Source organism: Ovis canadensis, chromosome 11 (assembly GCF_042477335.2).
Source record: "Ovis canadensis isolate MfBH-ARS-UI-01 breed Bighorn chromosome 11, ARS-UI_OviCan_v2, whole genome shotgun sequence".
In the NCBI taxonomy this organism is placed as follows: Eukaryota; Metazoa; Chordata; class Mammalia; order Artiodactyla; family Bovidae; genus Ovis; species Ovis canadensis.
In genome coordinates this window covers 50,742,629-50,767,564 of record NC_091255.1, presented here as the reverse complement: position 1 = coordinate 50,767,564, position 24,936 = coordinate 50,742,629, and the positions used below count along the sequence as shown (strand labels likewise).

The window sequence follows — 24,936 nt, the reverse complement described above, 5'->3', positions numbered from 1 at the left end:
GAAGATCCCCTCCAGTAGGAAATGGCTACCCGCTCCAGTATTCTTGCCTGGAACATCCCATGGACAGAGGAGCCTGGTGGGCTACAGTGCATGGGGTCGCAGAGTCGGACACGACTGATCGTGCGTGTGTGTGTGCCCACACGTGCTCACACACACACAGTGAAAAGTCAGTCTCTCGCTTTTCCTGTCCCTTGGGTCCCTTCCGCAGGGACAACTACAGTTTTAGTCTTGTGTATACTCCCAGAAAATGTCTATACATTTACAAACACAACTTACACCTCCTATGAGTCACATTGGAGGGAAACTGAGGCCCTCAGAGAAGTGAAGTACTTTGACTAAGGTCACACAATTGTGAAATTGACAGAGCTGGGATATGCAAACAGATCTAACTGTAAAACTCAGCTCTTTTCGCTGTCTGTGCTCTGGCAGAAGCAAGCCCTGGTACCAACAGAGCCCCAGCCCCCACCCCCGCCCACCATGAACCACTAGCTGTGACCAACCTCCATTCTGAGGCCTTGGAGATGCCAGGGGTCTTTGGTGAGTGTCTGAGGCTCCAGGGGCCTGTACTGACTTACTAGGGAGGGAGCACTCCGGTATGGAAGAAGGAAAGTTCCCGCAGGTGTCCTTTTGTGGCTGCTGTGTGGTCAGGACCAGTACGACTCCCAAGGTACAGAGAGTTCTGGAGAGAGACGCCACATGAGCGTATGAGCGTGGGTCTCTGGCTAGAGGGGATTGTGGTTGTGGTTTCAACTACATTTGCAGAAAATACCCTCATGATCTCCCTGTGGTTGGGCAGGGCTGAGCGGGGATGGGAAGCATGGGGGCTGTTCTCCGTGGAAGCTAGGTGCTGCAGGTGAGGGGAGGAGGCTGGGGTCAGTCCCCGGTGGAGAGCAGACAGGATGCCTGAGCGGGGCTGCCCACCAGACTTCCAGGCTCTCAAGTCTCTCTCTCCTTGGTCAGGCCAGGGTGGGCTAAGAGAGACCCCCAACTCTCCTGACTAGTAAACACCTGTACACCTACAGCTATGTCTCAGGCAGCTTCCTATGTGAGCTCTCTGTAGGGTCTTTCTGGATCCTGGCTTCCCATTCAGTTTCTTTGTTTCTGTGACTCCCTATGGGTCATGTGTCAGTCTGGTGTCCCCTCAACTTAGGGGTCTATGTCCCTGAGGCCCTGTGAAAACCAGGAGACCCAGGTAGGCTCTCACCTCTGCAGTGAAAGGAGGGAGTGGTAGGTAGTGAACATTCCTTCCTCTCTCGGGTTGACAACATTCTTGTTTTGCAGAGATAGTAGCCAGAACATTCCGTCCTTTATGTCTGTGCACACAGCCAGCCAGATCTAGCTTGGTGCCTAGTGGTCAGTCAGAGATGTGCTATGAGATGCAAGAGTCAAGAAACATACCTGCCCCGCCCTCCCAGCATTCAGACCAGCACTTTCCACGCTGGTGAACAACAGCCAAGGCAACTGCACTGAATCCTAGACTTGACCAGTCCTAGGAAGAGGAGTGTAAATCTTAAAAACAACAACGGTTAACAGCCCTATAGTGCTTTACAGCATTCGAAGCACTTTACATGTACTCACTAAATTCTCCCCCAAATGCTTTGAGGGAGGTCCTATTACCATTATTATATTACAATGAGGAAATCAAGACAGAAGACTTGCTCCAGGTCACACAACTCAAGGCGCTGATGGTGAATCTGGTTCTAGATTCTGTGTTTTTATTTTTTTTAAATAATTTTATTTATTTTCGGCTGTGCTAGATCTTTGTTGCTGCACGGGCTTTTCCGTAGTTGCGGAGAGTAGGGGCTACTCTCTAGCTGCAGTGCTCGGACGTCTCATCGTGGTGGCTTCTCTTGTTGCGGAGCACAGGCTCTAGAGCTTTCAGGCTTCAGCAGTTGCAGCCCGTGGGCTCAGTCATTGCAGTTCCTGGGCTCTAGAGCACAGGTTCAATAGTTGTGGCTCATGGGCTTAGTTGCTCCAAGGCATGTGGGATCTTCCCGGACCAGGGATTGAACCTGCATCTCCTGCATTGGCAGGCAGAACCTTTACCTGTGCTGTGCTTTTAATTACTATGCAGTCATCCTGGTTTCCATTTCTATTCCTAGAGGGTAGGGTTTGTTCCTCAAATATTTACTGAGTGTCTGCTCTGGGCTGGGACAGCGTGGGAGCATTTAAAGGTGAATGGGATATTGTGTGTCATTGAGGGTAGAAAGGTATGTAAACAAGAAATTGTCCTTCAGCATGAGGGTGCCATAATACGAGCATAAATGTGTGGCTGGAAACAGGGAGGGTGAGGTGCATACTGCCTAGACCAAGTGTCACCGAAAGGCAGATATCAAGTGGCAGGAGGATATTCCAGGCAGAGGGAATGGTATATAAAAGCTTACAAGAAAGAGATATGGTGTGCCTGAGTGTTGAAACCTCATGGACAATAACTGTCAGAGGGGTTGCCAGAGAGCTCAGGGCTGGCACTTCCGTCCAGCTTCCTGCTCCAGCCTGCCCTCCAGCTCTGGCCTCCAGGCTCTCAGTACCTACTCCATAAGAAGCACTGTGCCAGGTGTTGGCCCAGAATGTGGGAGAAAAGTGGTAGCCTGGGTGGCGGAGAAAGAGCTGGTGATCAGCTGCAAAGATCTTTGTGGCTGGTGTTATTCAGGAGGTGAAGGCAAGGCTGCTGGGAAGAGCTGCCAAGGGAGGATTATGGGAGGACGTGGGGACTTGCAGATCGTGGTCATCTCTCGACAGGAAGATTTTCAGACTGTAGGGAAGGGACACGCTCTGTGCGTGTGTGGGGGGGAGAGGGGGTCCTCCTTTCTGCTGCTGCAGCTGGGTTTCTGGAGATCTGACATGCCTTGCTTTAGTGCTGGCCCTTGGAGGGTTGCCAGGGAAACCGTCGGCCAGCTCCAGAGATGTAGCCAGAGGAGAGTGGGTGACTCAGGCTGCCTTCTCAGATACTGCACCCCATCCCCATTACATGGAAAAGGCTCTCAGAGACCCTTTCTTCTGGATCCTACACAGCTGATCCTCTCTATTCTTCTCTTTCTGGATAGACAGTCCCTCCTGTAGTTCCACTGGTGGGATTCCCCAGAGAGGGAAATATCTCGGACACCTCTGGCCCCCATAGATTCACTCTGGAACAGCGGATGGAGGGTCGCGTAAACTCCTGCTGTGTCCCTTAGGCTTTCCTCTTGCCTGTCCTCCGTGTGGTAAGCGGCAGGAGCCCAGGCTGAAACGCCCTCCAGGGAGCAAACCCGGGATAATTATTGATGGGGCAGCAGTGGACTTCTGACCTCGGCCTGCGAGTGACAGGACCCAGAACGCGGGCCCCAGCCGGGGCGAAGCAAGGTGGGCGGGCCGCAGAGAGGGGGGGCCAATCAACACGACCACAACAGGGGGCAGCCGACCCTACCCAAACAAAGCAGCATGTGCTCGCGGCCCGCGAACCCGCCCGGGAGTCGAGCTGCAAAGAGGCTCCAGCACCGCGAAGAGGGGCTGCCAGCGGCGCCGGCGCCCCCGCACTCGCCCAGGACACGCGGAGGGGGTTCCGGGTCCCTCCAGGGCGGCCGAGGAGGTGGGGCGAGGGACCACGGGGCTCGCGAGCGCGCGCCGGGCGGAACCAGGAAGCGGCGCGCGCCGGCGCGGGGCGCGCTTGGGGCTGCGGGCGACGCGCGCGGTCGGGCCGCCGCGCGCGAGCGGCGCGCGCGCCCCCGTGGGCCCCGGCGCGAGGAGAGTCGTCGGCCGGAGCCGTCACCCCGGGCGGGACCGAGCGCAGGCGACGACGCGCGGCGGCCCGGCCGAGGGAGGGAGCGAGCGAGCGGGCGGGCGAGCCAGAGAGCGGGTAGGAGGCTGCCGCTGGCGCCCGAGGGGCCGAGCGAGGTAGGAACTGCGGGGCCGGTCTGAGGCTTGGGGCCCGCGGAGGGAGGCCGGGGAGCTTGCTCGGGTGGGGCCCCGCGCCCCGGCCGCCCAGACGCCCGGCAGGGCCTCGCCGCCGCCATCGCTCCCCGGGCCGGGAGGGCGGCCGCGGGGACCGCGCACTGGGTGAGGGGAGCCACGCGGGGCGAAGGCTGGAGGGCCGCGCGAGGGGCGTCGTGCGGAGGCTGCGGCGGGCCGGGATGGGTAGCGGGCAGAGACCGTGCGTGCGCGGGTGTCTGGGTGGGCTGCTGTTGGCAGCTCACACCTCCGTGATGCAGTTACCCCCCGCCAGCTCCTCTCGTTTCTCCTTATTTCAGGAGAGGTATCAGCGACTCTTAGAGGGTGGGATGAGCACGGCGGGGGGCGGGGGGACGGGGGGATTTAGCCAAGCTTCAAGGAACAGCGCCTTATAAGGAGTCCAGACAACAAATACGAGCGTTTCGTTCAGGCTCGGGGGGCGGGGGGGGGGAGTTGCAGAATCCCCCATCAGGACCCGCCAAGCCCCGGCTGGGGCGTGTGGCGGTGGGAAGCGGCGCGTTCTGGTTTTCTAGCAGGGGATAAAGAGTTTTTTAAAAAGTGCTCCTGGTGTTGGGGGCAGAGATGCAGTGTCGGAAGGGTAGTCCGTTGTGTCACCCCAGCTGGTCTGAGGCTAAAGGAATCTGGCAAGATGGTCAGGCGGATCAAAGAGGAAAAGTTGTGTTGAGCAAGAGGCGTTTGCAGACACTTGTAGCCAGCAATGATGGAAAAGGTGAAGACTGGAAAACAAGCGCCAGTTTTCGGAAGATTAATGCGAACCACAGGAAATTTAGGGGCAAAAAGAGATAGCAATCCTCTCTTTCCTAAAGAGCCATGCCACGTCTTTTTTTGTTTGTTTGTTTTTCTTGTCCCCTCTGATCCTGTCATTGTGTTTGATACCGTCGGTTCAAATAAATAGTGCTCAAAGTGGGTCGTAGAATGTTAGAGCTGGAAAGGATCCCCGCGGTAATGCTGCCTTCTGTATTGAACAAATGAGGAAACTGAGGCCAGGTACGTGAAAGGATCGGCCTGCTCCGTTCGCACAGCTGTTTAGAACTTCAGGAACTGAAATGTCGGTCTGAAGACTCTCAGATCAGTGCTCTTCCCGAAGCATAGAGAAGTAATAGATCTTTCCCTAAATACAGTTTCATAAATTGTCTCTGGAATGCCCTCGGGGAATGCCCCTTGAAAGGGCCAGTGTATCACCTAATTATTAAACTGAGCTTAGGTCCCTTTTTCAGTCTTCAAATGGTGTTTATCGTCCGCTTGTATCTTAGATTTCCAAAGTGGTTGGATAGCCGCCTGGGCCATAATAAGCTTTCAGCTGTTGAGTATATTATCTCAATTAATTTTGTTATCGTTCAGCAAAGATAATAGAACTCTGCCTCTTTCCTCAACGTTTTTCTGTGATTATTTGTTTACGTTTTGTTGATCACATTGTTGATGTTCATTGACTACGTGTTTTATTTAGTGTGCCTGTCGTTTTAAAAATTTCATTCCCTAACACTGTGAAGACTAGATCAGTTTTGATAGTGTAATGTGGTGGAATTCTATTGCTTGACTTTATTTCAAGGCTTCAGGGTTCTTGTTTGTGTTGGTACCAGTTTCCATCACTCGGAAGATCACAGTTGTTAGAATTCATAGTGTAAGGGGGAGAAGGGGGCTGCTGATTTTAAGAAAATGTATTATGTGACAGTTTGTGATGTCTGTGAGTTTAACCAAAACAGCACCACACTTTTGGTCAGGTTGGTGTTACCTAGTAGATTGCTTGTTTTCTGTAGCCTTTGGAAGATGGAAAATTCAAGCACCTGATTGAGACACAGGGAGAGAATGGAGAGATCTTTTTTTGAAAAAGCAAAACATTAAAAGAAAAAAAAAGAGTTGATTTCTATCACCAGCAGTTTGGTTATTGCACAACTGGGAGCTAAACTGCACAAAATCTTTGCTGTACACCCAACTAAATAAATTATCCCCTCTTCTCACTAGTCAGGATACACATGTTTGCCCACAGGCTGTTAATATGAATTGTGTTAAGTTTAAGGTGGTGTGTTTCTTGATCAGGTGCTTCATGATATACATGATGGGAGGGGGATAAAGAGCTATCATTGTTTGGAGTGTTACAACATGAATATTTTCGTCAGCACTTCCTATTATGCCCCAACTTCTCATTTCATCTTCATTTTCTTGCTCTCGATTGATGTTTTTTAAACAATTTTATTTACATATGCAAAACCCACATCAGGACTAGTAAAAGGTATCATTTGTTTGTTGCTCTTTGGGTACTTAATGTCAAATTGTTTCAAGTTATATCATTATATTAAAGTTATTTCATATCATATCCAAATTATTTGTGATTTGTATTAGGTTAGGTTTAGGTTAATCAGTGTGCTTGTGGTAGTTACTTTGACTTATTTTTTGTATAGGTAATTGATAGAGGTAGTCTATTAGAAAAGGATGATGTTGTAAATAGGTAAATAATATGCTCAAGATTAAATTGCAGGTTGAAGGTGGAAGCCAAGGACGCTTAACTCTCCTAGTGCCCTACAAACGTGTGTATCTCATGAATTTTCATAGTTACCTGGATGTTCTGACCACCAGTGACACGTATTTTCCCCTTTCTATTAGAGTGTAGATTGCCTACACTCTAGTGTACATTATTGTGTACATTATTGTGTATTCTGTGTGTACAATAGTGTAGTGTACATTATTCCTACAAAAGGAAGCAGAAAACCTCCTGTTTTTTTATTAGTGTTTTTGAAACTTATTCTTTGAAAAAGTTATCTGACAGTTCTAGGTTACTGAGCTCTTCAGAAAAATATCCTTTTACTGCATAATAAAGTATCAAAATACTTTGATACTTCTTAATAAAAATAATGTTTAAAATTTTGTTCTAAAGTATCACTGTCCCTGATTTTGTGTGGTATTTAAAGGAAAATATTTTTCTTTAAATCTGCGCTTTGTTAATAGAACCGTTCTAAAATCGGAAGTATTTTTTTCCCCTGCAATGTTCGAAACAACAGTTTTGTGCTTATTTCTGGGAATAGGAAAGTCAGATTTAACAATCTAGTTTCCACTGATCAGTTATTTTGTACATTTAAATCGTGATAACAGCGATTACAAATGTTTTTACTTTGCTTTCTCTTAATTGTCATGTCCTTGTTTTAATTAAATAGCCTGTTTACATTGGATGTTTTCTTATGAATGGTGATCCTTTACTATTAAAAAACCTAAGCCCATTTGGAGAGGATTTTACATATCTAAATCTAGGCTATGTTTACTAATCAAAGAAACGAGTAATTTATAGGCATTTGACTTTTAGTTGAACGAGACCCTCACTTTTGGTGGTTTTAGGGTTTTGGATGATGTTTTATTACTTTTGTTAGTTTTGGTCACACCCATGACTTCCTTGGAAGGTATCTTTGAGGTTTGGTTTCCTTTTTTTTTTTAATGGTAATATTGGGGTGGGGGTGCTTCCTGTTTGTATTTTCAAAATTAGGTCCACATGGTAACCTTTTGGTAGTGTCACATTTTTATACGCATAAAGACGAGCATCAGATGCCATGAGGTTTGTCTGACCCATCGTACTGCCTCATGACAGCTCTACTGAGTACCCAGCTGGAAAGACAAGACATCCCAGATCTTCCCAGCTCCCTTCAAGGTTTAGCTGCCTTGGAAGAAGTCTTGACAACAACTACCACAACAAAGGTACAAGTAACAGAAAAATGGGGCTGCCCCTTTCTGTTTTCCTGCCAGGTACCTAGAAAACGCATAGCGCTAAGACGGAGTGAAAAAATGTTATGTGTAGCTTTGCCTGTCAGAGCTTTCAAGGGGGGTGTTGCCATAGGTTTATATGATATGGAACTCCATCTATCTAGCAGTGACTGTACCAGTTTTTCTGACCTCACCTAGAAGTCGTACAGGATGTCATGGAGGAGTTAAATAAGAACAAGGAGAAATTTACTGTGGTGATGGTAGAACTTTGGAGGAATCACCCTCAGTCATAAAACTCTTCCTTGACTCTCCTGGATAATCATTAACATGGTAGGTCACTTTTAATATAAATGTTGGACTCTGAGTTATGTGGAGTGTTGCGGAGAAGAATATCCTTGAAAGAAGTACATATAGTATTGTTTCGGTAGTTGAACCAAGTGGCCTTTTCCTCGCCTTCAACTAACTTTATTATAAGAAGTGTAATGACTTAATAGACTCCTGATTAAATTGGCCTTCAAACATGTTTGCAGTTTAGGGACAGTTTCTGTCTTGTAAATTTTCTTTTAGATCACATCACTGAAGGCAGTACTATATTAGCGTGTGGCATGATTATGCATAATACAATTTGCAAATAAGGTTGATGAGTGTCTTGACCTCCCACCCGCCCCCCCCCCCAAAGTCAATAAAGAAGTATGAGTTTGTCACATACTGGATATTTTCTTCATTGGGTTTATTCTTAATAATTGCTTCCATTTCTCATGTATTATAGTACTACTGAGATGAAAAATACTTATATTGATTGAAAATTTTTTAGAAACTAGCTTGCAGAATCCAACACTCATTCTCCATTTGTTTTTCCTTTGGCATTCTGATGAACTCTTTAAAATTATTTTCCAGATTTATTTCTAGTATGAAGAGAAATATCTCCATATTCTGTGCACTGCTAGTTTTTTGAGGTGCTTATGCTGACTCATTTTTTAATTTTACTAAGATATAGAGTATGGTTTGAGAGCAATAATGAGATTCTCAGAAAATATGAAAACTTTCCTTTCTGACTACTTAGAGAAAGGTTGGGGAAGACAAGGGGAAATACATCAATGAGCTAATCAATTATTGTTATTTGTTGGGATTAATTTGGTGACTAATATTTTCAGTGCCCATCAGGCTAGTAAAAGTGACTTTGGCTTTACCCTGCAATGATCAGGACAAACCCAAGTGTTCTCTAATGCTGCTTGTCTTTTCCTGATAGGGGATTTTCTTTTGCATATGGGAAATCAAGCCAGAGTTACCAGTAACAGCCACGTCCAAGATTTGTGTATGAAAAAAGAAAAACTCTTTAAAAAAAAAATTCTTTACCCCTCTCGGCTATAACTCTACTTACCCTGGGCTCATTTGAGAAGGTATACTAATTATTTGCATAATGATTATTATACTGTCTTTCAAAAAGTGATCAGAAAATTACTTTAAAAGTACTTTGAATTATGCCCCAAACCTAAAAATGAAGATAGTAAAAATAATACCTAACACCATTCACTTACAGAGTGCCAAGCAGACACTGTTGTAAGCTCTTGGCATGTTTTAACTCATGATCCTCAGAGAGGTGGGTTCTATTCTCAGATGAAAGAGGAAGAAATGGCCACAGAGAAGTTAAGTAATTTGTCCAAGGTCACACTGCTGCTAATGGCAGGGCTGGATCTAGACACAGGCCAAGCTGAATCCAGGAGCTGTATTGTTACCCACTGCACTTCGAAGGAGAGCAGGCAACTGTCACTTTGCAATGAGACGTTTGGTTTCTTTAGAGGTTTATGGTTCTTTGTGTTCCAAAATGGACTTTCTGTCTCTTTTTTTAATAGAAAATTTTAAATGTATGTTTGGAATTTTTTTAAGTTTATGAAGGCGATGGTAGGTGTTTTACAACTAATTTATATATTCCTGATAGAAATTAGATTAAAATAGAGAAAGTCTTCATTTTAACTCTTAAGTTGTCCTTTGTTTCCTTTCTACTGATGTTACCATGTACATCATAGGGGAAAAGCTATAAGCTGTCTCTTTGGCTTCTGTTTACAAACAAAAGGATCTTCTGTGTCAGTGTGGTTTGAGACATGCATGTTTGTTGACTGAGAATGCAAGTATCCAGCTCATTTTATTTACAGCTTTATTTTGAAGGGATTTATGGTCCTATTCTTGTTTTAAAGCCAGTAATTGTGGTTTTTGAAATAGAAAGACTTAAGAATTTTAATTTGAGGGGATAGTTTTTAAGGCAGCTGAACTTATTGCATATGTTTCTAGTTCAGTTGTGCAAAGGCCCTTAGAAAGTAGTCTCAGAACGTATTCCTTTTCATATCTGATGCTTAGATTATTCTCTCATCTCTTTTTTTAGAGGTGGATTGTAAAGTTAAATCTTGGAGACAGAATTCACAATCCTAAATTGTAGTGATTTGAACTTGAGAGATCAAGTCAGGGATGAGAAAAACTTAATTTCCCTGAGCAGACAGTATGAACTCGTTCATATAAACAGAGGATGTTAGCTTCCAGGGTTGTCAAACTGTCACCTTTGACCAGGGTTGAATTTTCTTTGAATATTGACAAAAGTTACAATGTCAGTGGAAAAAGCTTAATGTGAAGTATGCATAACTCAGAATTTCCTTATGTTTGTGTCAGTGAGATCCTACAATTAAAGCTTTTTTTTTGAAGTGTATATATGTATATGTCTGATGAGTTTAAAAAGCCTTCAGTGGGGGTTTCCAGGCTTTAGGTGAGAGTCAATTAGAAAGTTTGTGAAAAACTATTTTGTGTTGTCTAAAATTCAGAGCCTATAGCTGGTAGCAATCAATATGTTTTTATAAAGAATGAGATTTTAAAAAATCCAAACTGGGAGAAATTTAAAGTATCATTGTAGCAGAAAAAAAGAAAAGAAACTGTTGAGTACTTAATCTGTTAGAGTACTAAAAATTAGGATTTATCAGCTTCATGATATAGCATTCTACAATATACTCATGGTTTAAACTAGGCAAAAATATTCTCTCAGAAATAATGCTGATTCTATTTTTCTTTTTGTTTCATGTTTTTAAAAATCATTTGGTCATCTTTTAGGCTTGAAAAAAGTAGCAACCAAGGTATCTACAGAAATATATAGCTCTTTACATAATGAAACAGTTACTTCAGCCTGTGGATTTGTTTTTAGGATTTGTGATGTTTCTGGTAGAAAGTAAGAGAGAGTGCTGGTCAGAATTGAACTTTGTAGAGTCTTACTCCAGAAGATACGGAAGGTCGAGTGCATAGGGATGTAGTGCAAATATTCCTTGTTCTTTTATTGTTATTGTTTCAATTGTGTAATGATATATCAAACCCTGAATGTGAGCAGATTTTAAAGATGAGTTTATCCTTCAGTGAGTTTAAACATCAAGTAAAAATACTAATGCGTTGTAATGTGTAATAGAGATTGGCCTTCCTCCTTAACTGTTTAAGGCACCAAAACAAAATAGAAAATGTTTGGCTTCCTGAATGACATGGCTGCAGTGAACATGCTGAATTGGTAATGAAGCATAATCCTTTGATTTTGCTTAAACACATAATTTTAAAGAAATGGGTCCATAAGATAACTTACTACCTTAAGTTACTACTGAAGATAACTTACTACCTTAAGCATGTATTTTAAATTTTGTCCCAGAAATGTGACGTCATCAAAATTTATGGTTTCGAAGCTTTATTCCTTAAGTGTAAGAGGTCTAGTTGGCACAGAACATATTCCAGTTATATTGGTAAATTTCAACAGGACACAAATATAAAAACAGTGGCTTTTAGGAAATAACTCCTAAAAGAAATATATAGGCCCGGCATAAGAATAGGCCCTGAAAAAAGATTTCTTCTGAGTTGTGGGTTTCTGGGTGTATGTATCCACTTGCTAGTAGCTTCCCATTTTTCTACAATAAATAGGTGATAATAAATAGGAACCCTGAAGAAGGAAATGGCAACTCACTCTAGTATTCTTGCCTGGAAAATCCCATGGACAGAGAAGCCTGGCATGCTGTAGTCCTTGGGGTCGCAAAAGAGTTGGACAGAACTTAGCAACTAAACAACGACAACAATAAATAGGAACTACTTCTGTAAACAAGAAAAAAAAGTTGTTTTTAATGAATCGGTGAAGGACATGTGAGAGAGCGCTGTAATAATGGAATATTGTTTAGCCATAAAAAGAAGGAAATCCATTGTGACAGTGTGGATGAACCTTGAGGGCATCATGCTAAGTGAAATAAGTCAGACAGAAGAAAATGCTGTCATCTGACCTCACTTACTTGTGGCATCTACAAAAACTGAACTCCTAGCAACAGCAGACTGGCGGGTGCCAGGCAAGCGCAGTGGGGAAATGAATGAGGGTGGTTAAATGGTACAAGTTTCCAGTTATTAAGATGAATAAGTTCTGGGGGCCTAAATTACAGCATTGTGGCTATATTACTATATACACAATACTATATTGTGTATTTTAAGTTGCTAAGAGAGTAGACCTAAAAGTTCTCACCAAACAAAAATTGTTAACTATGTGAGTTGATGGATGTGTTAACAAACCTTATGGTGGTATCATTTTGCAATATATACTTACATCAGATCATTTCATCTGCATCTTAAGTTTGCACAGTGTTATATGTCAGTTATATCTCAATAAAGTTGGGGAAAAAGTTACTTTAAAATGGCTTCTGTATATTGATTTATCTCAGAATGAGAAACCTGTTTTTGTTTTCAGTTAGTGTTTCCTTTTTAGGAGCAGAAAAACAAGTAGATTGTGATGTTTGTGTTAAATATTTGGCATGATGATATATCTTTTTTTGATGAATGATATTAAAATCATTTTATTGTATTTAATATTCTTAAGAGTTAAAATAACTTGAGGATTGAGTTGTTTCTTATATTTGATGGAGTGCTTCATATTTTTATATATAAGCTGGTGGAGAATTATAATACTGTTTATAAATATAATAAGGAAATTCTGTTATTTTACTTGTGTATATGCCCTACTAGGTTGCCAGTCATTTCATACTGAAGGTATGTGTTTGTTTTTTCAACTTTTGGGGGGAAAATGGTCTTATTTAACTTCTAATAATGCTGAACATTATTTCAATATATTTTCTGCATTTGCTTTTGTATTGCTTTCTCATTCATGATGATACCTGCAAAGGTTGCTAGGTGTATAGATTTCTTTTTCTTGTAATTCCATTAGTCATGCTTAATGACTTCTCTGTATTTTTTATGATATTCATTTGGGAATATCTGGTAAAGGAAACCTCTGGTGAAAGACTCTTTTGGGTATATGTCATTGCTAATACACGAGACTTGTGTTTTGCCTTAATTAAATTTGCATTAAATAGTTTATTTGGAATGAAATCTAGTGTATAAAAGCATTCAACATTTTAAGGCATCTAAGGAATAAAAATGAAAATAAATTACAGGTTTTAGAATTGTGAAACATAGCTCTCCAGGTCTTATCACTTTGCAGCAAATAAAATTACAGTCTTAAATATGTACTGTTGAGCCCAGCATAACACCTACATATTTTATGTAAAATTCAACTCAGTAAAAATCTACCTTAACTTAGATTGTACCTTGTAATTTATTATAATGGAATTTCCAACAACAGAATTTTAAGTCAGTTTTGGGAATAATAAAACCTAAAAGAGATCATATAGTACCTTTGGGTGTTTTTTAATCCTAAATCCATATGTAGTTAATTCCAGTTCATGAAGATAATAATTATTATTATTTTATTTTTATTTTTTAAGTAGAAGTTTTTATTTTATCTTTTTGGCCCTGATGCATATGGAATCTTAGTAGTTCCTGACCAGAGATCGAACCTATACCCCCGGTAGTGGAAGCGTGATGTCTTCATCACTGGACCACCAGGGAAATCTGATAGTATTTTGAAGATAATTATCTTTGTGTATTAAAAATAATACTGTAAGCGTATATTGCCCAACATGCCTTCATAAATAAATCCTGTTGATTTTATTACTTTTTTGCTTGTCACTTCTTACCTCCTCTGCCTCCTGAAAATATGATAATCTCATTTAATCAAAAATTATGTTTTCCTTTGGTTTCAATTCATTTATAGTTGCTGATTTCCCTTGTAATCTATTTTGCATCATTATGATATTATTGTGGCCAGTAGATAATCTTTCTTCCCTTAAATATCTGAATCATTTTTACCAAACCATGAAATACTGTAAAAATTATATAAATTGGGGCCTCAAATTTAGTATTATATATTTCATAATATGGCATCAGTAAATTATTGAACATTTTAAAATTATATGAAGTGATTTATTGCTTTCTTCATTTAGAACTAATTACTTGATAGTGTTCTAGTCCTTATTTGATTTTGAGAACTTGACTGTCCTCACAAAGATAAGTCTTTTTCTAAGTCCTTAAATTTTAGTTATCTCTTTAAAGGAGCTCAAATGGATGTAAGATTCAAATGACTGTGAAAAATAATTACTTCTTTTAAAAGTTAGTATTATAATTTTGTTTGAAACTTTCTAATTTACTTTTTGTCTCCTAGCTGCCAGAGAGCTTTTGGGGATTGTGTGTGTGTGAATATATGCGTGTGTTTGAGTATGTGTGTGTGTTTCAGATACTTTCAAAGGGTTTAAAGAAATCTATTCCAAATTTTTACGATAATTGGGCTACAATCAAGGTAAGACTTAGTAAATACTAAGTAAATATTGACTGACTGCTGAGCTCACGCACTGTACAATCACATATGCTTTTGAGGACAGTTAGACAACAACTTGGCCCATTAAGCTATATACTCCAGTGGTTCTTAACCAGTGGTGGACTAGGGGGCCTTTTGAGGCACTAATGAATCCATGGACTCTCTTCCCAGTAAAATATACACACACAAAAAAAGATTTGCATATGTTTCAAGAGGTTTGTGGACCCAGGTTACAACTCAGCTGTAAACAGCCAGCTCTCAGTTAACACAGGTAATGGAGAGGAGAGACTATGGAGAAGAAATAACAAATACTCCCAAGTTTATTGTTAAAACAAACCTCTAGACGTGCCTTGTTATTTGGGAGCTCAAGGGGTACTTGTTTCCCCAGGGAACTAATAGATACCATATACTTTAACATTTTTAAGATGTGTATTCCATTGTATAACTGTACCATAATTTAGTTAGTCCATTAATAATTGATAGCTGTTTCTAGTTTTTCACTTTTATAAACAACACAGTAGTATAGCTCCTTAGGCAGAGTGGATTTTTTTCACATTTACTGGACCATCTCCTTAATGTTCAGAAGTGGAGTTATAGAAGTGGACTTGCTGAGTCATTTGATAGTCATAGTACCAGACTGCCCTCCAAAAAGACTATCCCAGTCGACATGCCCACCAGTAACTAGTGCGTGAAAGGGGGGTTACTAAGTGTTGGCAACCTTTCCATCTTTGCTAGTCTCTCATATTTGTTTGTATTTCTTTGATTTCTACCAAGGCTGGACAGTGCTTCACAAGTTTGCTGGCCATTTTATTTTCTCTTTATGATTTGCCTCTGTATATAATTAGCCTGTCTTTTCTGTTACAGGTGTTTGAGTTTTCCTCAGAGATCTTTCTGTCTTACATATTACAAATTATTTTCTTCCGTTTTTTTTTCTTTTTTTGGCTTTCAACTTTGTATACTATTTTTTTGTAGTACAAACTTGTAAAATTTTTTTCTAGTCTAATTTGATAAATCTTTTCTTCTCTGACCTGGCTATTAAGACATACTTAGGAAACCATACCTATACCCCCAAATGGTAAAATTTTCATTTGTATTTTCTTTTAGAATATTTTATTGTTCTAATTTTTCAATTAGTGTATTTACTTTTGGCTGTTCTGGGTCTTCGTTGCTGCCAGGCCTCTTCTCTAGTTGTAGAGACCAGGGCTACTCCCCAGCTGCAGCACTTGAGTTTCTCATTGCGGCGGCTGCTCTTGCTGTGGAGCATGGACTCGGGCACACGGGCTTCAGTAGTTGCAGCTCAGTTTAGAGCACAGGCTCAATAATTGTGGCTCACAGGCTTAGTTGCTCCGAGGCATGTGGGATCTTCTCCAATCAGGGATTGAACTCGTATCTCCTGTGTTGGCAGGCGGAGTCTTTCCCACTGAGCCACTAGGGAAGCCTGGTTCTAAATTTTTTTGCATGAAGTTGCTCAGTCCATCAGGAATCTATTTCTGTGTAAGAAGTGAGGTGAGGTTGTAGCTTTATTAGTTTTCCTCAAGGTAACAATATTATTGATCATTCACTGTATGCCCAGCACTGAGCTAAGTGTTTACAAGTGTTAACAGTTTCAACCTAAATCAATTCCAAATTGCTTGCTAGTTATCCAGAAAAATCCACCACTTCCCATTAGCTTCCTCTTTTCCCCATTGATAGGAAAGTCCATCTTAATGTTTATTAAATCCTCTATATGTTCAGATCTGCTTCTTGTCTATCCTGTTCCATAGATTAATGTGGTTCTGAATATAACATGTTGTTTTAATTATTATACCACATTGTTTATTTGGATCACTAAAATTGTTTTTCAGAGAATAAATCAGGTGAGAATTCACATGGATTTCCTTTAGAATGTGCATTGGGATAGGTTTTTAATATGATTCAAAATTAATTTCACATTCTTTGAACAGATGGTGGATAATCACTGGTAGTTTCATTAAAGAATCACTAGATTTAGTCTTCTTAAACATATCTTTCTGTAGAGATTATGTAATAGAATGTAATTTTTAAAAACAATATTCTGAATGCTTTCAGTTCAAATAGTGTCATTTCATGCTAACATTTCAGTAAGTATAGTAAAATTATATATTTAAAATTTTTGATTTAAAACCTTAGGGTTGCTTTCAAAATTTTTTCCTTCTAAGCAATACATGGAAGCAGAGTTATAATTGTTACTGATAAGACGAGTATGAACTAGAAAATTGTTAAGAGTTATATAGGAATATGTGAAATATTTTGGTTATAGATAAGAAGCTTGTCCAATATAAATGTAATATTTTAGAAGTAACCTTTTAAAAAAGCAAAAAGAAACAGGTGAAACCAATTTTAATAACATGTTCTTTAACGCAGTATACCCCAAATATTATTATTTCAACAAGGACCACATACTCACTGCACACTTAATTGCTCAGTCATGTCCAACTCTTTGTGACCTTGGGGATTCTCCAGGCAAGAATACTGGAGTGAGTTGCCATGTCCACTTCCAGGGGACCTTCTCAACCCAGGCATCAAATCCAGGTCTCCTGCATTGTGGGTGGATTCTTTACCATCTGAGCCACCAGGGAAGCCGAAGAATATTGGAGTTGGTAGCCTATCCCTTCTCCAAGGGAACTTTCCGAGCCAGGAATCTAACCCGAGTCTCCTTCATTGCAGGTGTATTCTTTACCAGCTGAGCTAATGGGGAAACCCGTGTAATCAATATATGAACTAAAGGGGGACTTCCCTGGTGGTCCAGTGGTTAAGAATCTGCCTCCCAATGCAGGGGACCCAAGTTTCATCCCTGGTTGGGGAACTAAGATCCCACATGCCCCAGGGGCAGCTAGTGAAAGCCTACTCACCTCAATGAATACCCAGCCCACTCACCTCAATGAATACCCTCAATGATTCATTCACCTGAATGAATCACCAAAATTAATTAATTAAAAAAATAAACTACTAAGGAAACATTTTACAGTCCTTATTTGCTGCTGAGTCTTCAAAATCTGGTATATGTTTTACATATACAGCATATCTAAATTCAGATGCAAAGTTTCTACTAGAACTACATGAAATGTTCAGATTTCATAAAACTTTTAGTTAATGAAGTAGATTCACATAGTGAGGTCATTCTAATAACCAAACATACTTGAAAGTCTTCCAGTAACCAAGTTGAGCCTCAATTTTTAAGTTTAACATTTGAGTTGATTAAAAATGAAATGAAATAAAAATTTAGTTCCTCAGTCACACTAGCCACATTTGAAGTGCCCCAGTAATAGTATATGTGGCTTGTAGCTGTCATAATTGGACAGTGCAGTTATAGGCCTTCTAAAGAAGTAAAATAAAATACCAGCTGTCTCCTTGTGTGTGTGTGTGTGTGTGTGTGCGCCCTCTGTGTGTGTGTGCCGTGTGTGTGTGTGCCCTCAGGGAACTGAAGTCATTGCTTTCCAAGGGAGCAGAGAGTGTGTGTGTGTGTGTGTGTGTGTGTGTGTTTTAGAAATCAGGTTTACCTGGAAAATAATCTTACTTATCTTTTGGTCTTAGTTACTCTTCATGGTGTACATAATGTTGATGCATGAAATTTGAGATCTAGTTACAAATGAAATTTTTCCTTTGAAAAGACCCCGCCACACACCATGTTAGTTTAATCTTAAGACATATCTTATGGAGGGAAGTAATTTTGAGTTATCATCCTGAGATGGTGATAACTCCACCTATTAATATATGTGGAAGATTGAAGCAACAGCTTCAGATGGCCAACTCGACCCTCCAATCCTCAGGCCTTCCTTCTTAGTTTATCTTAGTGGATATTTTTTAGATCCCTGGTTCTAGAAGGAACCTTTGAAGAAATGGCTAGAACTGTGCTATTTTGAACATTAGCTGACACCTAAGCCAAATTCATTTGGCTTTTGATTTATTTATCAAATAATCTTTATTTACTTACTGTTTTGGGCTGTGCTGGGTCTTTATTGCTGCGTGGCTTTTCTGTAGCAGCTGTGAGCGGGAGCTGCTCTCTCCTTGCAATGCTAGGGCATCTCACTGCGGCGGCTTTTCTTGTTGGGAAACCCAGGCTCTAGGACTCTCGGGCTTCAGCAGTTGTGGCTCCCAAGGTGTAGAGTACAGGCTCAGCAATTGTTATGGACAGGCTTAGTTGCTCCCTGGCATGTGGGACCTTCCTGGATCAGGGCTCGAACTCCAGGTCTCCTGCATCGGCGGGCAGATTCTTTACCACTGCATGCTCAGTCACGTCCAACTCTTTGCAACCCTATAGACTAGCCCGCCAGCCTCCTCTGTTCATAGGATTCTCCAGGCAAGAATACTGGAGTGGGTTGCCATGCCTTCCTCCAGGGGATCAAACCCATGTTTCTGTATTGGCAGGCGGGTTCTCTACCACTAGCACCACCTGGGAAGCCCATTGAGCCAACAGGAAAGCCTGGTTGGCTGTTTAATGTTAAATAAAATACTTGGTAGCTTTTACCCCCAGGCAGCCTTTTGGAAACCCTTTACTTTAATATGGTGTCCAAAGTAGGTTAATTATAACTCAAAACATCCTGGTATACTTTACTGATTGTAAATTATTCCTTAATAAAATTGAGAATTATTTCTATAAAGGAAAAAAATCCCTTTTTCCCCAAATATAACCTATTTAGAATATTTGAAATATTTCCTTAAAGGTGAAGATTTGAGTGTGCACAAAAATCATGGTGTTCCAAGGGGAAATCTGATACTTTTGTCTTAAAATTTATTATATTCATTATATTGAACAAAAAGATTGTTGTGTTGAGTTGAGAAACAGGGCATTTTCAAATATTTAAAAATACTTTTATTATACGTAGATTTTCACTATAATAGCATTTGTTATTATAGTAGAATTGTACATATATTTTATTTCTTGGGAAAAAGAAGAAGCCAAATGTTTACAGGCCACCTGCCACCTTGCACTGCTCTACATTGGTGAGGAGAAACTTGAGTCCTATTGTAAATTTTAAACTCTGTGCTCTGTATTTTTAGTATCTTGTGGAGATTGAATCTGCAAATTGTCTCTGAGAGATAAATGATTTGATTTGATTGTGACAAGCATGAAAATTATCCTCTATATAATAGTGTGTCTCCTGGGAAAAAGCTGGACTAATACCATACTGAAATGACCTTAACGGTGGAATCCTTGATTAGATCCACGTTGTTATGCACATCCTACAGCTCCATAAAGTTGATCAGCTTCCACCAGGGATGAACAGATGTCCTGGCTTTATCAGAAATTGCTTTCCCATTGCCACGCCTTTCACGAAAACCAGTCATCGCCCTTGTTGTCTGATTTTGTTGAGATGCTTTTAAAACCGTTTCCCCCCCCCGCCACCCCCCCCCGCCCCCGCCAATATTGGTTTGAATGCACAGACTTTGCTATTTACTTGTAAGATGTTATGGTAATCAGATATGGTACCCTTCTCCTGAAACAGAAATAAAAAGAAGAGAATTAAAAGTGAAAAATAGAAAGCACAGCATAGTCTGTATTTATTTAAACTTTAAAGTGTTTCATATCAGATACTAGAACCTAAGTTCGCTAACAGGCGTGTCTGTTTTTTTCACTGCTGTATCCTCAGTACCTAGAATAGAACTTGGCATGTAACAGATCCTCAGTAAGTACTGTTTCTATGACTGGGTCGGTCTGCTTGCTTTTGTTTATAGCAGGAAGACCCTCATCTCTGATAGTAAAGGTTGGTTTATGTTGAAGGTACCGTAATTCCATCTATTAATCTGTGTTGAGGGTGTGTACAGAGAGCTCTTCAACCCTCAGTAGGGCTGAAGTTCTGTCTATTACTCTGGGGAAAGAAAAGAGAGAGGAAAGTCTATTCTCTTTGTTTCCTTTGGATTTCAGAGTTTAAGATGGAAGAAATTTGAGTTTACTAGGAAGGAACTGGCTTTTCCCCCTCCATTTAAAAAAATTGTGTTTGTATGTGTGATTACCATTTTAACTATTTTAAAGTATATTGTTCAGTGACATTAAATATATTCACATCCTCTTACAGATATCACTATCATCCATCTCCAGAAATTTTTCATCATCCCAAATCTAAATTATACCTGTTAAGCAATAATTCCCTATTTCCCCACTCTCCCAGACTCTGGTGACTACCATTCTACTTAAGCTCTATATGAGTTTGACTACTCTAGGTACCTCATGCAAGTGGAGTCATGTAATATTTGTCCCTTTGTGTCTGGCCTATTTCTTTTTTTGTTTTTTCAAATATGACCCCTTTGCTTAGAGACTTGGCAATTTTTTTCCCTTGAGTTTGTTGTTGTTGTTGTTAGTTTTTGCTTTGTGCCTAAACCTAGCAAGTGATGCATACACTGTCAGTGTCCAAGACAAGTTAGTTCAGCAGCTTGTTTCATGTCGTTAGGGGGTTATTAAAGTTTTGAAGCTTTAATAAGCTGTGATTCCTAATCTGTATGTCTGTAGGCTTAGCTCCTCCAAGTCTTGCTGATAAACCTGCACTGACAGTGCTGTTGGAGATTAGTCTTTCTCCTTGTTTCATAAAGCAAATTGTTCTCCTTCTTATGGCCTGATTATGGACTGGAAAATTACTGGTCCATTGTTGTCGTTGTTTATACGGGCATGAAGACAAACTCTGCACAAGGACAATAGCGACGTGAGAAGTTTGATTGCAGCCTCATTAAGAAATTACACGCTCCTACTCATTACTTTTCTCTCTTTTTCTATTCTCATTATATCCTCCTCCCTCCCTTTCTCCCTTTCCTTCCTTTCTAGTCTGTCATCCCTCCTTAACATCTCTTTCTTCCTTTCTTTTCCATTCTCATTTTCCTGAGTAGGTGCCACAGAGACAATCTGACCCTGTGATCCAAATGTAAGTAGAATAGCTGTGGCTGTCCCTCAGTGTCTTGTGGGGTTCGTGGTTCCTGGTGCACACAAGTTTTGTTTGAGCCCTCTGATCGTCTCTGGCGGGTATGGGCTTTGATTCTAAACACAGTTTCGCCCCTCCTACTGTCTTGTTGGGGCTTCTCCTTTGCCCCTGGATGTGGGGTATCTCTTCTTGGTGGGATCCAACATCCTCCTGTCGACGTTTGTTCAGCAGTGAGTTGCAAGTGAGCTCTCACAGGAGAAGATGAGTGCACGCCCTTCTACTCCACCACTTAGCAGTACTGGTCGTAGCGAAAAAAGGCAAACACCCTCTTCCAACAGCACAAGAGACAGTTCTACAGATGGACATCACCAGATGGTCAATACCGAAGCCAGATTGACTGTATTCTTTGCAGCCGAAGATAGAGAAGCTCTATGCAGTCAGCAAAAACAAGACTAGGAGCTGACTGTGGCTCATGTTATGAACTCATTGCAAAATTCAGACTTAAGTTGAAGAAAGTAGGGAAAACCACTAGACCATTCATATATGACTGAATCAAATCCTTTAGGATTATACAGTGGAAGTGGCAAATAGATTCAAGGGATTAGATCTGGTAGACAGAGGGCTTGAAGGACTATGGACAAAGGTTTGTGACATTGTACAGGAGGCAGTGACCAAAACCATCCCCAAGAAAAGGAAATGCAAAAAGACAAAATGGTTGTCTGAGGAGGTTTACAAATAGCTGAGAAAAGAAGAGAAGTGAAAGGCAAAGGAGAAAAGGAAAGATATACCTGTCTGAATGCAGAGTTCCAAAGGATAGCAAGGAGGGATAAGAAAGCCTTCCTAAGTGATCAATGCAAAGAAATAGAGGAAAACAATAGAATGGGAAAAACTAGAGATCTCTTCAAGATAATTAGATACCAAGGGAACATTTCATGCAAAGATGGGCATGATAAAGGACAGAAACGGTATGGACCTAACAGAAGCAAAAGGCATTAAGAAGAGGTGGCAAGAATACACAGAAGAACTATACAAAAAAGATCTTAATGACCCAGATACACGATGGTGTGATCACTTACCTGGAGCCAGACATCCTGGAAAGCGAAGTCAAGCTGACCTTAGGAAGCATCACTATGAACAAAGCTAGTGGAGGTGATAGAATTCCAGCTGAGCTGTTTCAAATCCTAAAAGATAATCCTGTGAAAGTGCTGCAGGCAATATGCCAGCAAACTTGGAAAACTCAGCAGTGGCCACAGGAGTTTTCATTTCAGTCCCAAAGAAAGGCATGCCAAAGGATGTTCATATTCTTGCACAGTTGTACTCATCTAACACACTAACAGAGTAATGCTCAAAATTCTGCAAGCTAGCCTTCAACAATATGTGAACCAAGAACTTCCAGATGTTCAAGCTGGATTTAGAAAAGGCAGAGGAACCAGAGATCAAATTGCCAACATCCATTGGGTCATAGAAAAAGCAAGAGAATTCCAGAAAGACATCTACTTCTGCTTCATTGACTATGCCAAAGCCTTTGACTGTATGGATCACAACAAACTGTGGAGAATTCTTAAAGAGATGGAAATACCAGATGGTGCACTTTACCTGCCTCCTGAGAAATCTGTATGCAGGTCCAGAAGCAAGAGTTAGAACCAGACATGGAACAATGGACTGGTTCCAAATTGGAAAAGGAGTATTTAACTTATATGCAGAGTATATCATGCAGAATGATGGCTGGATGAAGCACAAGCTGGAATCAAGATTGCTGGGAGAAATATCAGTAACCTCAGATATGCAGATGACACCACCCTTAAGGCAAAAATGCAAAGAGGATCTAAAGAGCCTCTTGATGAAAGTGAAAGAGGAGAGTGAAAAAGCTGGCTTAAAGCTCAACATTCAAAAACAAAGATCATGGCATCCGGTCCCATCACTTCATGGCAAGTAGATGGGGAAACAATGCAAACAGTGGAAACAATCCAGACAGACCTTATTTTCTTGGGCTCCAAAATCACCACAGATAGTGACTGCAGCCATGAAATTTAAAAGACGCTTGCTCCTTGGAAGAAAAGCTATGACAAACCTAGACAGCATATTAAAAAGCAGAGATGTTACTTTGCTGACAAAGATCTGTCTAGTCAAACCTATGGTTTTTCCAATAATCATGTATTGATGTGAGAGTTGGACTACAAAGAAAGCTAAATGCCTAATTGATGCTTTTGAACTGTGGTGTTGGAGAAGATTCTTGAGAGTCCCTTGGACTGCAAGGAGATCAAACCAGTCAATCCTAAAGGAAATCAGTCCTGAATATTGATTGGAAGGACTGATGTTGAAGCTAAAACTCCAATACTTTGGCCACCTGATGTCAAGAACTGACTCATTTAAAAAGACCCTGATGCTAGGAAAGATTGAAGGCAGGAGGAGAAGGGGACAACAGAGGATGAGATAGTTGGATGCCATCACCGACTCAATGGACATGAGTTTGAGCAAGCTCCAGAAGTTGGTAATGGACAGGGAAGCCTGGCATGCTGCAGTCCATGGGGTTGCATAGAGTCAGACACGACTGAGCAACTGAACTGAACTGAACTCCACCAGTCTACCTGGAGGAACAGGGAAACAGAGGGTTCAGTTCAGTTCAGTTGCTCAGTCTTGTCTGACTCTAAGAGAACTAAATTCTTATTTTTTTAGAGGATGGAAACTAACTTGTTGAGAAAAGAGAGAAATACGCTGGGAGGTTTGGTTAGCAAGAAAGCAAAGAGGAAGAGAGAGGGAGCATCTTGGAGGATGATTTAAAAAGTAACCCGTGCAGTCGAGATTTCAAGCAGAATCTTAATCCATGGACTGTTTTCTTTGGGCCTTGGGGCCACTACTCCCATTTAAGGCAGAGTGAATAGTAGTGTTAGTCGCTCAGTTGTGTCTGATTCTTAGTGACCCCATAAACTGTAGCCCACCAGGCTTCTCTGTCCATGGGATTCTCCAGGCAAGAATACTGGAGTGGGTTGTCATTCCCTTCTCCAGGGGATCTTCCTGACGCAGGGATTGAATCCAGATCTCCTGCATTGCAGGCAGATTCTTTACCATTTGAGCTACAGGGAATCCCCAAGGACTGTTTTAGAGCCTTTTAAAACATCAAACATAGAGTTGGTTCTCTCTCTGTATCCCCTGCTCATTGCTCTGGGCAGATCACTCTTGCCTTCTCCGATTCCATTTCTCAGTCTGTAAAATGAAGGGCCAGCAGATTCAGAACCATAAGACTTTGAGCCAAAGCCATGAGACTATGAAAGGTCTTCTTTAAATTCAGTTTTTATGTTGTCAACAAACGAAAGTGTTAGTATGCTAGAGACAGAAGTATTAACAATGGAAAATTACCCAACGCCCAGACTGGCTCCTGTTGGAAAGGTGGAAATGGTCATGATGGAATTCAGGTAACCTCAGGGCCCTGGGATTTCTGAAGTTCAGAACACTTAGAGAATCTTCCAGTCTTTCCTTCTTAAATGTGAATAGATGTATATTGCCATTATTGCTTTGTCCCCACTTCTCCCAAATTTAGATCACCAGTATTTATAGTTTGCCAGTCACAAATAGATTCTTGCATCCCCATCCCTCTTTATAGGGACCTCTTTCAGTTCAGTATGCTTTTACTGGCACCGACTTTGGTTTTCTTTACAGCAGCAGCTGCTAATTACTGACAGCTTTTGAGCAAGCAGCTTGTCATTTTTGGCAGGGATAGGGACCATCCATAGC

General features: G+C 41.1%; 1 protein-coding gene across 12 annotated transcripts in view; it reads left to right on the top strand.

Annotated features, from left to right (window-relative positions):
* The first annotated feature begins 3,574 nt into the window (after positions 1-3,574).
* The window catches only part of STAT5B (signal transducer and activator of transcription 5B), a 64,827-nt gene continuing 43,465 nt past the window's right edge, over positions 3,575-24,936 (top strand). For 2 of the 12 annotated variants that reach the window (XM_069603778.1, XM_069603773.1), the window contains exons 1-3: positions 3,607-3,870; positions 7,520-7,626; positions 7,831-7,962. The gene's annotated coding sequence lies outside the window, so the exon portion shown is untranslated. Of the gene's footprint in view, positions 3,871-7,519; positions 7,627-7,796; positions 7,963-24,936 lie in introns of all 12 variants that reach the window. The other 10 variants (XM_069603781.1, XM_069603775.1, XM_069603780.1 and 7 more) reach the window with 7 other exon arrangements.